This window comes from Ixodes scapularis, unplaced genomic scaffold (assembly GCF_016920785.2).
Source record: "Ixodes scapularis isolate PalLabHiFi unplaced genomic scaffold, ASM1692078v2 ptg000060l_1___fragment_1__unscaffolded, whole genome shotgun sequence".
In the NCBI taxonomy this organism is placed as follows: domain Eukaryota; kingdom Metazoa; phylum Arthropoda; class Arachnida; order Ixodida; family Ixodidae; genus Ixodes; species Ixodes scapularis.
This window is the reverse complement of record NW_024609901.1, coordinates 312,087-331,029: the sequence shown is the minus strand read 5'-3', so window position 1 is coordinate 331,029 and position 18,943 is coordinate 312,087.

The window sequence follows — 18,943 nt, the reverse complement described above, 5'->3', positions numbered from 1 at the left end:
TCTCGCATGTCGGCGTCCTTCGCCCGTGCCGTGAGCTGCTTTTTCTCGGGCTTCCTTCGACGCGACCCTGCCAGCCACTGTCTCTTTCTTCAGCAGTTCATCCTCCCCCCTCCCCAATTCCACGAAGTCGACGTCACCACCATCCCGAAACCCCCGGTCTGCAAATGGGTCCGTCCCGTTTGCCAGAGTGTCTGGACCCGCACCTGCAAGCCGTTACGGGACCGAGGACGTTAGGGGTAGACATCCGACACCTACTCGGGCGGCGCTTCGGCGGTGGTAGTGTGACTTGTCGCTCGGCGGGGCGGGGGAGAGGCAAGCAGGAATGCCGTGGTCGAAGCCTCCTGAATAGCGCCAGCACCAGAGTTAAGCTTGCCAGTGAGTCTGGAACTGCACCTGCAAGCCGTTATCGGCTGCGAGAAGCAACGGGACGTTCGACAGCCCTCGGGCAGCACTCGGTCGCTGGTGGTGTGACCCCTCTCTAACTCGACGAGGTGGGTGAGGCCAGCCGGAAAACGTGTTTGAAGTCTCTTAAATAAAGTCAGGACGAGACACAGAACATCACACCTGCGAGCAGACAATGAACAGCTGCAGCTTCACCTGGCCCATAATGAGAAACTCCTTCGTAAGTCCTTAGGCAATGCTCCTCCTCGCTCCCCTTTGTCAAATCAAGAAGCTGCACTTACAAGTCATATGTCAGCGATTCCGAGTACTACGACTAATGGGACGAAGCCATTTTGCTTGACTTCCTGAAATTTAGAAGCTAGACCTACCAGTCACGCGCCCATGCTTGGGACCACTACGACTGGTGGCGACATGCAAGTAGGCAGAGAAGTACGCCCCCTACCAGATTCGAACCGTGCACCTAACTTGGAGCATAGAGACTCCTTAGTAGCTTCGACCACCGGTATCCGCGGTAGTCGATCGACTACTGATGACGACCTATACACCCTTGTACAAAAGAAAATGAGAGTGAAGCCCGTCACGGGCACGAACTCTACAAGTAAGCTGACGGCTGTATTTCGCCCTCCGAGGAGTAGGGCGCACTTTGTGTCTTGGCTTGAGCCTACAACCACTGTTGACGATATCGCAGCAATACTCAGCAACGTCGTCAAAACATGTGTCTGTACCCAATTTCGCTCCAGACATATGAAATATGCACCGTCCGATATCGCAATGGCTGCCTCTTTAGGCAGTTTTTTGGGTTGTTGGGTATAAAAGAAAAGGCATGACGAGTGTACCGGTTATTATGAAAATGTACGTGGTTTGAGGACTAAAAACGCCGATTGTTTTTTGGAGGCCATGCCAAGCACGTATTCAATAATATCCCTAACAGAAACTTGGCTTGGAGATGGAATTTCTATTTCTAATTATTTTGCACCTAAATGTGAAATCTATAGACGTGATCGGATTATGAGAAAACGGGAAAGAGCTGGGGGGGGGGGGGGGGGGGAGGTGTATTGATTGCTGCAGAAAAGAGCTTGAAAGTGCATCGGAGTAGCGATCTCGAGTGTTATCCTTAGAGTGTGTGGATCAAAGTAATGTCTGCCGATGGTAAAAATTTTCTTAATGGCAATTACTATTTTCCGCCGATGTTTGATCTATTATTTTCTTTGAGCTTATCAACTTTCTGAAAGAAAGAATTGACTTCTCTAAATTTTGAGTGCACATGCATGGCAATTTCAACCTTCCTGGTATGATTGGGAGTCTGGCAGCTTCTTAGTTTGGCATACGAACTCAAGGTTGAAGCTACTTTGTTTGTTAGACTTCGTCCATTTTTTTTAACAACGTAATACTGTATGCAACTGCTGTGTAAACATACTTGACCTTGCCCTGGTCACCTTGGTTGTTGATATCCGTCTTGCCGAAACTCCGCGATTTCAGGTGGATAACTATTATCAACCTTTTATGGTATAATTTTTCTTCCCACTTGCCAAGCCCCCCTTCCATTTATAATCATGGCTTTCCTACTCCAAAGGTGATTACTATTTCTTGTATTAGTATCTTCGGGACTATGACTGGAGTAGTGTTTCAGCTGATCAATGTGCTGAACCATCAACTTCCGCACTTTGAAATATTCTTTAGGAAAGAATGCAACTTTTCATACCAAAGAGGGTGTCTCATAGAAATGACTATCCCCTATGGTTCTGGAAGGAACTAAGGCATTGCTTACGGCGGAAACTACACTATCATCGCCTCTAAAAAAAATGGCAGTGTCGATTGGTGCACGGGATTTAGTCAATATCGTGCACAGGCGAAACAATTGTTTAAGCAATATGAACAACATGCTGACATCGCCGAAAAATCATCGAGGACACAGCTACAGTGTACGTGGAAGTTTGTCAAAGAAAGCATCAAAGAGAATGTTACCACGATCAGACTACGAGATAATGAGGATTGCGTCTCTGACCCTGTTGAGGTGGGTAATATTTTTGCACGTGATTTTAGTGCTTCTTTCAGTATAAATAATGGCGTAATACCTAGCTCAAATATAAACTGAATGGATGTTTTGACTGTTGCTCCAAATAATGAATCGGAAGTCTTTGAGGTAATTAACGAATTGAAACAAAAGTTATTTACGGGAGCGGATGGAGCCAGCTTCATTGCGAAAGGTTGTTCTCCCCTCCTTTGTCAAGTTTTGTTTTATATATTTAACTTGTCACTTGCATTTGAAGCATTTGCTGCCGCTTGGAAACGCTCTGTTGTTGTCCCATTACATACACCGGGTGATCGATTCATGGTTAACAACTATAAGCCGGTCTTCCTTGTTTGTGGTTTGTCTAAAATTTATGAAGTGGTTTTGCACACCCGCCTTTACGGATATATTTGCCGGAAGATTATTCCTGAGCAACATGGTTTCATGAAAGGCCGCTCCACAGAAGCAAACCAGTGTTTCTTCCTGCATCAGATTCTGCCATCTGTCCATAGCGGAGGACAAGCGGATGTAGTGTACTTTGATATGAGCAAAGCTCATGACAAAGTTAACCATCGACCACTGTTAAGTAAACTCTGTAGTTGCGGTCTGTCCCTTAAGTACTGTAGTCTCCTCGATAGTTACCTTTCTCATCGGCTGAATTGTGTGCGATTATATGCGGCCTGTTATATGCTCCTGTTTCATCTACTTCTGGGGTTCCTCAAGGCAGTAACCTCGGTCCTTTGCGGTTTTATATTTTCAGGTAAACGATCTAGCTTCCTGCATTAAACACACGTGGTTGTTGTTATTTGCTGATGATGTTAAGTTGCTTACGGCTGTTAAAACAGTAGACGACTGTGAATGTCTTCAGTGTGATATAAGCTCTATTTCGGCGTGGTGTTCTTCAAATGACCTACTCTTAAATGAGTCAAAGACAAAAGTTGTGTCCTTTTCTAGAAGCATGAAATTCTGGGTTTTCCCTATATATTAGATTCCACCGATATTACTCGCGTTAAGGTTATCAGTGGTCTAGGAGTTTTTATGGATCTTGCAATTAATTTATCATCACTTGACTACAATTGCGAATGCTTCCTTTAGAGTGCTGGGAGCCAGTACGGGAGTGACTCGCGTACTGGCTCTCAGCACGTATTTTATGTTTGTTTTCTTCACTGCTGCATAGACGTGTTGAATATGCCTGAGTTTTCTGGAACTGTGTTGGAGTGACAAATTGACAAATTCAGGTGTAATTGAGAGTGTTCAACGTAGATTGGTTCGTGTGTTGTATGATCGTTAATTTCCACTAAATTATTTTAATAGTTATGAGAGGATCTGTGAACTCGTGAAGTTAGACCCGTTGCTCAACAAGAGAACAATTCGTGGATTGACATATTTTTTTAAGATTGTAAATGGTATAATCGATTCACTAGAGATAATCAGTAACATCTACTTGAAAGTTCCTCGTGGGTCTTGTAGTCTTTATACTTTGTTTTACCCTACCAATTTTTACCATGCTTCACACATGACACGCCTACAACTGACGTATAACCATTTAGAGCAGATTTGTGGGAATGTTAGGCTTGACATTATTGATGAAGAGCGTAAATTCCAAAAAGGGGTTAAGACTAATGTTTTGTCCTAACATTTCGTTTTTATCCGGTTAAACATTTTACTACTAATTGAGTTATTGATAAGTGTGCTACTAAGGACATGTTAAGTTGTAGGTGGGTCACTCAAAATAAAATAAATAAATAAAAAAAATATTGCTTCATGTTTGAGAGGTTTACCTGAATTCTTTATCACTTGAAGGCCATCGCCAGCTGCGGCAGCCAGCACAGTATCCGTCGGGGAAACGACTGAAACAAGTGTCACCGTTAAGTGACACTTACAATATTATCACAACCAAAAAAGAATAAAAAAAAAACGAGAGAGAGAGAGAGGTTTTCGGGCGTGATTTTGTTAAAAGGTGGATCACCGACCGAGCGACAGGTGTACGCTCTGGTGGAGAGTCAGACCATTGAAGAGAGACGGAACGTAAGACGAGAAAACAAAGAACATTTAATTTGGTTGTAGTCGAAAAGCTAAGTACGATAGATACACATTTCAGAAATCACTTCTGTACTATGGAATATAACTCTTACAAAAAACTGTGTTTGAAAATGCTTACAATCACAAATAAAGCGACTGCAATTACCCGAATCAAAATATGCTAATTCAAAAAGTAACAGTGAGGGTGAAAAGTCTTATCTGGCAAGTGGATGGTAGACGACGTCTCCCTTCACGGTCTGTCCAAGGTGGAGGAGTTCCGTTCCGGTAGTAAGCTGGCTCACTGTGGGCGGTGCACCACTGGCCTCGCCCACAGTTCTTGAGATTGCACGCACACACTCGATGGAACCCCGTCCTGCACTTGGCGCGGGGCCGTCGGCAGTCGTCTCGTCACCCCACTCAACGACCCGATGTTTTCGTTTGCCTCCGAGTCTCTTCTCGCACTCCCTTTACTCCTCGTACTGAAACCCAGCTTTGCACACCAAGCGTAGGAATTTCCCTCTCCCAGACGGTCATAGCCCTGCGGATCTGCCCTTCGGCCCTGAAAACAGTCTGCCCTCTAAACCCAAAACATCCCCCGCCGTTTCACGTGGCACAACTCTGCTTGGTTCAGAGGCCTCTTGGTACATTTTTATGTTCAGTTTGTTTTTCAGTAGAATTACGAGAAAGCGTGTCTGCGGCCCATGGCCTCGGGAGTAATTCGAGTCTCGCGCAGGGCAGCCAAGTACCGGGGCAACACGCGTCCCCCCACCGAGCCCGGACGGGCGAGGTGAGTGGAAGGGAACCACCGACCGAAGTGCCGACAAACACTTCCCGCACGCGCCGGTGGATTCGAGGATGGGGGAGGACTCTGAGAAACCAGGCGGCCGCTCACGTCGGCGGATAGTCCCTCCCCGACTTCTTTATAGTACCCTTGACGTTTTATGTGACAAGGATGCATTTATGTGTGTGTTTAGTTGCTCTGTATCCTGGCTATATGAACAAACAAAAAGAAAATCCAGAAACAGGACGAATGCAGGTCTTTAATAAGATGAGTAACATGGTGTCCGTCACATGTGTCCACAAGTCCGCTCCATACCATAAAAGTGATTGTGTGTGAGGCCGAAGGGGGGGGGGGGGGTGGGCTCATTACATTAACATTGTTTGCAGTTCGCATGCGCTTTCAATCTGGACCAGTTTGCTGCCATCATGTTTTTCACGGACGTTCCAGGAGATGTCATAGCACGCTCGTCGCTGCTGGCTGCAGCTCCTGCTTTTTCTGATCGTCCTTCTCAGCCTGGTTCACAACTGTCTTTGTTCTTACTTCTGAACCAGCCGCCCAGCCGTCCGCATACCCGCCCCCCGGTCTTCCCGGGCAGAATGGCATTCTGTGGACAACGTGGCCAAGGAACTCGTCGGAGGCCAGCAGTGCCTGGTGGAGCTGGCCGAGGCTAGGCTTGCTGCCTTTGAGCGGGTATAAGGCAAACTTTTTTGCGCCCTAATAAGTTCGTTGATGGTTTGAGGACTGGTATTGGTGCACATGCTTTTGCACTTCTTAGCAAAAAGAAGACTGTCACATTAGCTACTGCATACATTTGTAGAGTTTTATGATCGAGTAGTAGTTTTGTAACTACATTTATAATTAAGAATAAAAAAAGATAACATCTGCCACAATTCAGTTTTCTGCTATGTGTGAAGACAGTGAACAACACGCAGTGACACTTGTTGAAAAACTTGTAAAAAAGCGTCTTCAGTGGTGTTATGACAGGCTGTCATGCATGTAGTGATATGTTCCAGAATAAACAGGTGGTGTTCTGTATAAAGATCAGAGTACAACAGGGCACACTTATCTACACACACAATTAAAAAATGTGCATATGTGACCCTCAAAGTGCATTAAATGTTTGTAATTTCACTCTAGTTCCACCTGAGACAAGAAACAAATATAAACATATATTCACAACCGTTTTCATGCAAAGTAATTAAGTGAAATTTCATAAGTTATTTTCTAGCGTTTATTGAGTCATTGCGGTTTAGGTTGCGGCCTCTCCTTCCGGCAAGCATGGTATTATCTTAGTGCCAATATATTAGTCTGAGATTCTAGCCAAGAGTTTCATTCGTATCTTGTATTATCTAAATGGCTTGAAACAGGACGCCGACAAAAGTATGTTTCTGTAGTTGGAAACGATTGGCTAAGGCATAATTTGGCTGTATAGAATGGCAAAAATATAGTAATTCCTGGTTATACTTTATGGCTAATGTAGAGCTGTTCGCCTTTATTTATTACTTTTTTTTTTTTTTTTTACCGACGGGACGGCATACCCCGCTATGTTTTGTTTAACCGCCTGACAGCGCTTCGGTCGGGAATGGGGAGGCGCTTTGGTAGTCGAGTGTCGCGTTTCAAGGGGTCCCGTGCCGTTACAAGGTGGAATTCTGCTTGTTTATGAGCTTTTCCCGGTATCGGGGAAATGGCCGCGGGCATGTCGCCCTCTTCGTTGCTTTTCATGCGGAACCCCGGTTTTGTAACGCACGTGAAAACACTTAAGTTGCCGACGAGAGGCTGCTGTCTCAGCGCCGCGTAGGTTGACCCTGAGACGCGGGGCCAGACGTAAAGTTTTGCCGGTTAACCCACGGCGGAGACATTAACACGTCACCGGTCGCCAGATCGTTTGCTGGGAGACAAAGTGCTTCAGAGCTCTCGGAGTCGTATCTCGGAACTTTTCCGTGACCGACCGGGGACCAGGCGCTCCCCATATATTCTGCATATGCCTGGCGTGTCTTTCTTTTTAATTTGTTTCAACGGCATTTTGTGGTCGCATAGACGGGCCCCAGCCGACATGTCTCGGTGGTTCTCGCCGCTCGCGAATGTGTATCTTCTGCGGCAGATAGGAAAGCCATAAGTCGTATTTTATCCTCGGATTCTGAGAATCAAGGCTTGGCTTATGGTTCACTCCCGGAGCAATGACCTCCAACCCGATTGGTCGAAAGTGCGTTGGTTCCTCTAGCCAATGGGACCAGGGTCGAACCGTGATTGGCCCGGACAGGTTAGAGCACACTGTTTTAGACCATGGCCGGACAGAGAAATCTTTGAGTTTCGGAACGGGCTCGTGAGCGACCCCACTTACGTTCAGCTCCCGCGGTGCGCCACGTTACCTGTCGTGCGCGACAGCGTCGTCATGTTCGCGGCTACAAGGTAGTTGCCGTCCTTACCGTGCGCGGTAGGACCATCTGACGCCGAGGCGTCTCAGTCTGTAGGCCGTGCGCGGCAGTTTATTACAGCGCGGAATCTGTTCGTACTTGTCTTTTATGTCACTGTTTCATTTTTTTTTATCAAAGTAAAGTTTCGTTCATCTCGCTAACTCTGCGAGTTGTCGATCGCCTCTGCATCACCACCAGCCCTCCAGCAACTACCTTCGTCCACGATCCCCCGGTCCTCGACGGCAACTTCAAAGTGGTCCATCGAGGTTGGAGAAAACAACCTTCCTTAACACCTACTGCTAATATGTGTGACTTGCAGTGGGAATGGTAATTTTTCGGAACTTTTACCATTCCAGCAAACCTCGGCTATCTGACAGGTGACACTGGTGCTACTGGTGCTGGTCCTGACGACCTCGGTCACGCGGCAGCCATGCCTGCCTCTTAGCTGCGGGCCCCGCGCTCCGCCGTCACTTGACTAAGCTGCTTGATCGCAGCTTTCCTTTTACTTAATATTCTTTAAATCTATACATCTATTTTTATGCAACAAGATGTGGCCTTAATGTGTTTTTTTTCAAATGTACATAATATTTCTGTCACAACAAGTGAATTTGTCTTTGCAGATCAATGAACATTTTTATATCAGAAGATTATAAGCAATATTGAACGGAAATAAACATCTCCTTTGCAAGATGAGTAATTTTATTTGTTCTCACAGTGCAGGATTATTACTTTCAAAAGCTAAATCTTAACCCTAAAATATGTGCAGAAGGTTGTAGCATCCCCGTTTATTATACATTGGGTTGTATAATCTTTTGTGAAAGAGGCTAGTGTTGTACTGGCGACTCCAGCCAAATCGGCGGCACCTATCGGCTTGAATAAAACGTTGTGGCGGAAGGTTTGTTCAGCAGTCATTTCAAAAGAATAAAATATTAACAGCGCCTTGCGTTCTAAAGATAAAGCCGTGAAGGAAGTTTCAAAAACATGAGATGAAATTCGCCAATAATCCGACATAGCTTCCTTTGAAAAACATAAGTAGCTGTCAACGGTTCTTGATTCGTCGCTACCGGTTGAATGTGTCCACCCTTTGTACCAAAAACACACAAAAAAACTACTTCTTTTACTAAGCGTTGTGACTAGATTCACACCGCTAACATTTATCTGTATTGAAGAGCGTACTCTACCAGTCCTGGAAGCATCCGACTACGGCGAACCCTTCCCCTGAATCTCTTGGCAATGGACATGTTTTGATGTCAAATTAATTCGGAGACAAAAACTAACAATCATAACCTGTGTGAACTGCATACAGCAAAGCAGCTGCTCTAAAGTAGTGGACATCTAGCAACACATGCAAGCAACACGGGATGTCGGCGACAAACACAGTGGCTGTACACTCTACATCAAACCTGTCTGGAGCGCGGGAGCAGTGAGCTCAGGACTGAGCTTGCGTCGCGACATCTGCCGACGGACGGTGTGCCCGAGATAGCGCGCCTCTGAGCATGCGCCGCCATTGTGCAGGGCTTGGCAAATACCAACGTTTGTGCTGAACGTTCTGCTGACTCAACCGGCCGCCAGAGAAGCGCTCGGCGGCTCCATGCCGCGAAATCAAGACGCTGGGTGTGACCGCCCGCGCGCCGACGACTCCGCATTGTCGTGCGTTCTTTTGATAGAAATTTAGCCGCTGAATTTGCGCGCATGCTTCCATCAAGAATCGCAATCCCGAAAGCTGCTCAAGGCGGTCCTACTTTTTAGTGAGCTTATGTGCCACACTACATTGCTCAGCATGAGCACTTGAAATCAATTTCTCCGGAGATCATTTTTCTTTTCGTGCATCACGTCTTTTTTCTTTTTTTTTTTCTAATTCTTGATCTTAATTTCCCGCTAACAGAATTGAGATACTTCCATGAAAAACCAAGTGTCTTGTGACCTGCAATATATGGGAAGACTCATTCTGATATCAAATATTTAAATTGGTAGCGTCATTACGAACTCGGTGCTGCTTGCGCAAGCGGCAGGAAGCTTTGAGGAACGGAATAATTTTAGCGGCCCACACACGTTTATTACCGCGGAATCACAAGCCGCGGTTCTGTTCTCATTGTAAAAGCAGTTTATCGAAAATGCGTAGATAAGAAGCATTTTAATGGGTATCCGTGAGGAAGGATTATATGCAAACAAGACAATGCGTGGCTTCCCATGTGTACCATGAGCGGTTTCGTGCGAGTACGAAAACAAGTGAGCGAGTTAAACGGCTATATTTATCTCAGAAGAACGCGCCAAAATGCGGAGCCGGCGGTGCGTGGGGAGCCATACCGAGAGCCCTGATTTCGCATCCTGAAAGCGCGAAACGCTCCTCCGGCAGCCTGCAGTCTGCAGAAGGGTCAGCACAAACGTTGGCGTCTGCCCAGCGCTGCACAATGGTGGCGCATGTTTAGAGGCGCGGTATCTCAGGCACAGCGTCCGACGGCAGATGTCGCACGTGCAGTCCGGAGCGCACCGCTCCAGCCCTCTTGCCAGGTTTGATGCCGCGTCTACTATCGGGTTCGAATTAATGCGAACCGTAACGAAATTCTCAGCGCAACAGCGGCGCAAATTGGACGCTTAAATCGTGCAGGGCGAGGTTCAAGCACATTGGAGTTTGACTCGCACCCTCACAGTGTTCTACTTTCCACCTCGAAGATTTATCAGTTCCCAGATACCTCCTTTAGGCACAAAATCTGTCGACGGTCATGGGTTCCGGTGTTGTCAATTCATTCGAACCCAACAGTACAGTGAGAAATTTCAGAGGATGCAAATTTGTTACCTGGAGAAAGGTATCCAAGTAGCTTTGCCTGTTGGCATCTGCTCGATATGCAAGGGTGCACGAGGTTTGTCATTCAGATAAATTGAGACCAAAGTTAATCACCCTCAACCATAGTGCCCCACCTCAATGGTGCAATATATTAGGCAAAATTACTTTGAATGACGCTACTTTTCTTCCTTGCAAATATCCTTTGGAGTGCTGTCATTTCTGTGTCAGGGACCTTCATCAGCTCATCCCCAGAGAAAAGCTGCAACTGCCACAGCACGAACTAAAAGCATTACATGTGCCCAAGGAACCGCGGAACTTGTGGAACTTGTTACCAATACATTAAACTTAAGTTGGAAGTGCTACACGTGTGCATGGAATCGAGACCTGTGGAGCTTTCACCGAAACCAAGAAATATAAGCCCAAAGCACTAACACGTGTACACGAAATTTACGCCTGTGGAGTTTGCGCCCTAACCATTGAGCATAAGTAAGGTAAAAAAAAACACTACACGTGCCATATGCAATCCAAAATGCGAAGTTTGCACCCAAAGCTTTGAACAGAATTCAAAAGCAACACACATGCACATGCAATCCAGACCCGAAGCATGAAGTTAACATCAAATGCGCCCAAAACATTAAAACAGCCCAACTACGTGCAAACACTGTACATACTAACAAAGAATCCAAAATGGCTCCGGAACATCCACAGCACTGCAAACACACATGGGGTCCAAAAAGGCCCCGGCACAAACAGACCACACTGCACACACGCGCACCCAAAGTCCTAAGTGACTTCGGCACAACACCAACTGGACTATAAAACACACACACTTACACTGTACAATGCAAAGTGGCTCCGGCGAATCGTTGTGGTGCAGCACCGGTGCTGGCGGTGACGACAGATGCGACGCGGGCGGTCACGGACGCGTTGCAGGTGGGTTGTGTTGGGCAGGAGGACAAGGCGGTCGCGCACAGCCTTGCCCTGACTTTACAGACGCCTCTACTGGAGGCCTCTCCGCTCCTGCGCTGCTTCGTAGCTTTCTCCTTCATCGTCGTCCTCGCCAGAACTGCTGTCTAAATCTGACGGGGGCTGTGGTTCGTCCTCTCCTGAGAGAAGGCGGACATTGTGAAGCTCCCCACAGACTGCCACAATCGTGCCGGCGACCTTCACAATGTGGTAGAGGGTACGGTGCCTGCGCAAGCAACGGAACCTGCTTTTCAGCAACCAGATGCAGCGCTCCACCACTTCTTTCATGGGGGCGTAGGCCTTATTGTATTGCCCTGCCGGTATGCCAAGTGCTAGCCGCTCGGGCACGGGGTAATCAGCCAGAGCTCTAGGGGGCACCCACTGTCGCCTTCGTGGAAAGGCGTTTGGCTGTTCTGAGACGTCTGAACCACTCGTTACGCTACACAAAATCGTTACTAATCATGTCTCGTCCCTCACTCGTTTTCAAGTTCAAGTTCAATACCCTCATGGGAATTCTCGTGGAATGCAATATATGAGGGGGAAACAAGAATTTGTCGCGGCAGTAAACACATACTAAAGAGATGATTCATTAATTCAACGCACAGATAACCAATACTTAAACATACGAAGAAAATCTATACGCAGTGATTGATAGCATTGGTAATTTACACTAATATAATGAGGTAAATATAGTTTTATTTCAGGAGCCTGTTTTCGCAACAACCAATCGACGGATAATTTTTAGTTTATTGAGTTTCTTCAGAAAGTCTGAAAACGATACCCGGTACTCTGCTGACGCCTTTGCGTGTGCATCGTATCGATATCAACTGTACTACTTGTAGTTATAGAATGATCTACTAAAGCTTCTCACTTGTGTTAAGTATGTGGTTGGTGACAAACATGTTAAAGGTAAACGTTGGGAAGCCCTCTGCCTGGTTAGGAAAAGGCATTAAGCGAAAAATAGGACTGTAACCAAAAGTTTAATAAGTAGTAACAGGGTTACTGTTTATTAAAATGTCGGTTAGAGACCTATTTTTCGTTTAATAACACATACATTTAAAACAGGTATTGTATTTTCAGTTTCTATATCTCAATCAATCCTATTTCGCCCAAAACCTCACCTTGACTTAAATGGTGGTCGCCTTTGTCTGAAACATTAGGGTGCTGGCTTAAGAGCACTCATGAAGCAGGGACTTGTTGTGCCTAACAAGTTGGCCATCGACACACTCCTGCGTACCCACGAACACCTCCACACATAGGATGCGTGGGTTGAGCCAGGCATTCAGACGTCGATAGGCAGGATGCGCAGGTTGGCGTCAGACACCTAGAACAAAAAGGGCACTCAGAGGGAGATCGGACAGATGTTTGAGCTGAGTTTGTATACTTATCGGAGAGATTCCGCAACAGTTACGAGTCGCTTTCTCATCACACAAGTGTTCCTCGACGAGTCTGAAGAGGATCACGTTTCCCCAGTGGTATAGCCAGGAGAGATCCTTTTAAACTCCCCCCCCCCCCACCCAGAAATGCAGCTGACCCTATATTACATACATTAATTTGTCTGAAGCTGTAAGCATGCCGCTATTATAATTCGTAGTAACGAAGATTCGTCTGAAAATGCATTACTATCAAAGAACGACATCTTCGAGGCAGATTTGGGCGTTTTTTCTTCCAGCTTCACTTTAGACCCACCGTTGGGAGATGGAAAGCAAACAAAGAGAACCCAGCATAAAAATAACGTCACAGGGACTAATATAACCACAAGAAAGACAATTTTCTAAAAAAAAATATCTTCAGGGGCTTTTAGAACTTTGAACTTGTACATAGACCTCTTTCAGTCTATAAGTTAGACAATTACATGAAGGTTTGCAAATACTAAGCACAACACATGAAATACGAGTACGGGAAACGACTAGTGTACACATCGCGACACAGTTAGCGCGAACACGACATCGGCGCATTGTCGCATTTTACTTCTAAATGGCCTTAGCGAGCACGAAATTGTATACCTTAAATTATAAAACTAAATGATCTCTTTCTCTAGCAACAATAACACGGATGACTTCCCTTGGTGTCAAAGAGAAAAACTGGGAAAACCGGCGATTGCTTGTTCGCGCTAACAGTGTCGTGCTCTGTACGTTTCACAGGTCATGCACGTTTCCTTGAGGACGTCTAAGAAATATAATCTTAAGAGTCATTTTATTTGTGCTATGAGTTCGGTATTTCTAATTTTCATGTAGTTTCTTAACTCGCTGTGCCGAAGGCGATTATCATTTTTCAGAGATACAAATTGTGAATATTTGCTGGGGCGACCGTGTGTAACGTGAGTATTACCAGAAACGTTCTCCAAAACATTTAACATTTGAATATTCATTAAAATACAAAGTGCCTGTTTGCTGCTTTGATGAAAAAAGTGCATTTTGATTATACCAAAGCTGAATTAAATTGTAAGTTTTGTGCCACTCCAAAGGGTTTAATATCTTTTTTAAACACATATGCCTGACTGCACATCATTAAAGGAGAAATTACAGGCAACAAGACCTGAACATATCTTTCTGAAATTTCTTTAAAACATATATATACCTCGAACAGCAAACTGGGACCATTTTACCATAGGATAAGTACTTCTTTGTGCGATGTTCAAAAATTTTTTTTCGAATAATTTGTTTAAATTTTTTGGATGCACAGATATATGAATTGTAGATGTATAAGCGCTAGTTTTCTACACAACTGAAATCAATATGTTTACGTTACGACTGCTTTTTATTGAAACACTTGGAACATTCATAGAAGGTAATGTATATACAAAAGATGCGATGTCTATTGGAGTAGGAGTAGTTGTCATAATACAACAAATAAAAGCAGCTGATGTCTTTCATTTATGTACACTGTAGACAACTACTGGTAGAAAGAGCTATATCTATACCACTAAATCTTAAAGTGCTTTCTGGGCTTCAAAATTTGCTCAGCATGAAAGAGCTTTCTATGTCTTGTAAGAACCATTTCGATTTCACATGCTTACACGAATATTCCCCTTAAAGGTAGGGTTCCTCCGAAAAGCTGAAGTGAACTACGTTCAATGGTCCTTCTGCAAATCCTTCATTTCTACGATGCAGCACGGCTTCCTGATTTCTATAAAAATTAAATGGCTTCTTTACGGAACTCAGAGTTTTATTTAGTTCATTCAATTCTAAAGCGCGGACCGATCAGATTATAAAACAATGTGCAAGAATAAAGAAAAATCGAGCTGAACTTCTTGGTGACTCTTAAACATCTGACCAGAGTATGCAACACTAGGAGGGATTGATTAAAAATAAATTACACCGAGATCATCAACGCACAAGGCATTTAAAAAAAAATACTCGGCGAAATGACGACGGTCTTTAAATGATCAATTTAAAACTGGTTAAAACACATTCAATATTTGCTTTTCCTGGAATACACCGTGCCATTGCTAATGAGGCTGCATCTTTACGAAGGACCAAAAACAAAAATGATATTAATATTCTGAGTTATTTCTTTATTCTCGGCGTAGCAAGTGGCACCAGAAAAACAAAATTTTAAACGGAGCAGTAAACGAGTCACTTTGATATTTTTACTCATGTTTTTGAGGTCCTGCAAACAATAAATACGTTCTCGGGTAGGCCTTTCTACCTACGTCAATGGATTTATTTAATCTTTCACTAAATTTTATTATTTTTGTTAAACACTTGAGCTGCTATCGAATAGTCATCTTCGACGTACTTATATTTCTTATGTTTGCACCCTGCATGTTTATAATTTTCGCTACTTTTTAAGACTTTTGGAATTTGAGAGCTTTGGTGGTTCTAGGGTTATATCATCGAACTAATTTGCCGCCGCCTGCATGACCGCGGACGAGGTCTCATTTAATCACAGTCTAGAGACTGTGCAGAATTTGTTACCATGTTGATATTAGGTTTTCATCGTCTAAGCCTTGTCATTCCTAACGTTTTTAAATAGTACAAGCAGAGTGAAAAAGACCCGCAACAAAAAAGACACAAAAGTCAAAGTCAGGGAGTGGGCAGGCGAGCTGATGATAGCTAATCATATCATATAACACCTGAGACTGTGGTGGAAGAAATTGGAAACTTTTTAGTAGAAGGAGCAGACACAGAAAGAAACGTCTAAAACTCAGCTAACTAGATTATTTCTCGACTGTCCTATATATACCCTAGAAGTCCTTCCCAACCACTCTACGCAAAAATCTCCTTTGTTGAAAACAGTTCTAAATGGAGAGAACATACATAACACACAGAGAACAAGCGCTCGCACAGACAAAAGAGGCCTTTATCTGTAGGACACCTCGGGACATGGCAGTGACCTTGATGAAATTGTCGACGACAGCACACCTAAATATGCTCAGAGATATGGTGTATGTATTGGCGCTTCCGTGGCACCGATGTTAGCAGAAACCTGTCTGAACACCTTAGATAAGTGCGTAACGGAAACCTTTAACGAAAAGAACTTGAATGGTGCTTGGTAAAATGATACGTGCATGACATTTTTACTTCGACGACGACGACGACGATGCTAGGAAGCTACTCTGGGTGACCGGGGCGCTATGTTCTAGACCTGGACGTCAATGCATCGGGGGTGGCAGCCGTCTACTTTGACCGGGCCACCACCTGGAGCCGCTGCCTTCAACGAAGCGAGCGAGCGCACCATCAACCGCCAGGGCTTTACCATCCAGAACGTCCATTGAACAGCCTACCGAAGGTCACCTTGGCTCGCTTGCCTACTGGCCTGAACTGCCGCCGAACCTCCAAGACTCGTGCGGCGGATCAGAAGAGCACGTCGTCCTGAACACCATCAAACCGCCAAGGCTTTCCCAGCCGCATGGTGAAGCCTCCGGACAGCACCCTTTGCCCAGGCGCATCTTACAGCTGGTAAAAGTGTCTTGGCGAACCCCGAACCTTCAAGCAAAGGTGCTTGCGATGTTGAGAAGACCGCGTCGTCCCCCGCTTGTATATATCATCTCATAATCATCATCACTAGACGTGGCACCGCGGGCCTCCATGGTACGGGCTGTCGCCTTTCCGCGGTTCCACGGCCCTCCTGAGCCAATAAAGATTACGATTACGATTACGACTTTCGAAAAAAGAATGCTCGGTATTTGTAATTGATTTTACAAACGGTAGCTCCGGAGCTTAAGTTTACAACCGAACCACCTGAAAATGGGGTCCTGCAGCTTCTTGAGTTACGCATACGTGTCGAACAAGCTTCTTGTTGGGAGTACGGGAAAAAAACCCGACACCTGTGCTAAGTAGGCAGAGTTGCCACGCCAAATCGGCTAAAGCAGGGGTAGTAAAATCCTTAGTAATGAACGCATTGCGTAAATCGCACACTCATTCTATGGGTAATGCGGTCAAGGAACAGTGGTTGAGGCTGGAATCCGCAGGATATGAAGAGTAATTCATGAAAAGGCAGTTAGAAATAAAACATTCAAAATAGACACCAGGAAAATGAAAACAAAGGAAAAAATAGCAGTACTCCCTGATTTCCACGGCATTTCCCACAGCTTAAAAACTTGCGGCAAAAAGTTCGGAGAAGACGTAATGTTTTCCTCAGATTTTAAAATGAGCAGGTTGACGCCATTTCTGTAAAACCACAATTATGCTGTCAAAAGGCCCATCGGGAACCTTCGGTTCCGTGCAAAAAAAGTGTAGTATATAAAATTCCGTTAACATGCGGGTTCAAGTACGTGGGACAAACCTCGAGACGCCTCAACGATAGGTTGTTAGAACACAAGATAAATGTAAACACGAAAGCGTCAAACTCGGAAATCCCAAAGCACATCGAGGAACGCCACAACTGTACTGTGCAGTGGTCAGAAACTGAACTTCTACATAAGGAGCGAGATGATATCAAGAGGGTCGTTAAAGAAACGATAAGAATAATATCAATGGGAAACTGCATAAGCCAAGCATCAATGCAACTTGGAAGCAATTCAACAAAGTTTCTGAGACTGTAAACAAACACATCGATTCGCGAGAAAAGAAAAAAAGATAAAGGAAAAAGGGGTATTAGAGAGACAATATGCAGTTAGGGTCCCCTTCCGCGGTTTAGAGGTCACCAAGATGTGTTTCCCCGAAGTGGTTCTCTCTCCATTTTTTTAAGAGTGCGTGTGTGTTCCGTGCTAATCTTTAAGATGGTTCGTCATTTTTGGTTTCAAGGTCACTGCGGTGCCCTGCAGTCTCCTCGTTTTAAGCGTGCTGTCGTCGACAATTTTGTGAAGGTCACTGCCATGTCCCAATGTGTCCTACGGATAAGGGCCTCTTTTGTCTACGCTTTCGCTTGTTCTCTGTGTGTCATGTATGTTCTCTCCATATGGAAGTGTTTTCAACAAGGGAGATTTCAGCGTAGAGTGTGGTTGGGAAATGCTTCGTGGGTATATACTGGACGGTCGAGAAATCCACCAGTTAGCTGAGTTTAAGACGTCCCTTTCTGTGTCTGTTCCTTCTACTGAAAAGTTCCCAATTTCTTCCACGCCAGTCTCAGGTGTTATATCACACAAAACTACTTCCCATAAATTTGAGATAAGAAGAAAATGTCAGCATCTACAGATATTTTGGTTATGCTGGGACGGGAGAGGGAGGTGCTGCGAGCTTTGCGAAATACGCGATTTTTATGTTCAAGATTTTCGCATTGATGGTAGACTCAAGAGCTGAATACATGACATCAGCATGATATACTGCAATGAAAGTCGTGCCTTCTTCTCTACCCTCTTGTTCCTTTCAATAAATATAATACCTTAATCATCACTTCGCATGTGATCTAGTAAACAAAGAGCCCACGGTATCGATGCGTCGAGTCGGTTAACAGCAGCAGCCTTACGAAATACATGGTCGCTTTCAAGTATTCAAAAATATGATCGCTGGCCGTGTTGCGGAGTTGCCACTCCGGAGTTGGAATGATTCCGGAATGATTCCGCATTCCGGAATCATTGGGTGCATCGATGTACTACGTAACATCGATGCACCCGATGACACTGGGGATTCCAGACACCTTGGAAAGAAACAAGAGAGATCATTAGCTGTTGCCAGCCCACGCTTACACTGACAAGATAATGAAAACAAATACAGCAGGAAAAACAAATGTGCTTATTCAACAACAAAGGTAAAGAAGAATGCAGTAGTAATAGATAGTTTGGGTTTATAAAAATACGCTACATGTATTTCTTTATTCTGCCAAAAGCTCAATTTAAGGACCACTCCGATTGGTGTATATTATGGGTTTTATAATTTTAGCTCAATTAGAACCTGATTAAACAGGAAACTTGTCACACAGTACATCTTTTATTTGGCCATACATGAATGCATGGCCAAATTGTGCATTCATCCTACCAAATATAGCATGTAAGCTGTGCAAGTTCCTAGAACACTTATGTGTAGTATAAACAATATTTCATTCTGAGATCTTGGCCAGTGCCATTGTAATAATTGTAGTGCCACCCTTCTTGGTTCGGGTATTAAGTAGGATCCAAAGCTGTCTGGCTACTCTTACTTTGGCTGACACTATGTTACACAGAATTTGTATTGTTACAA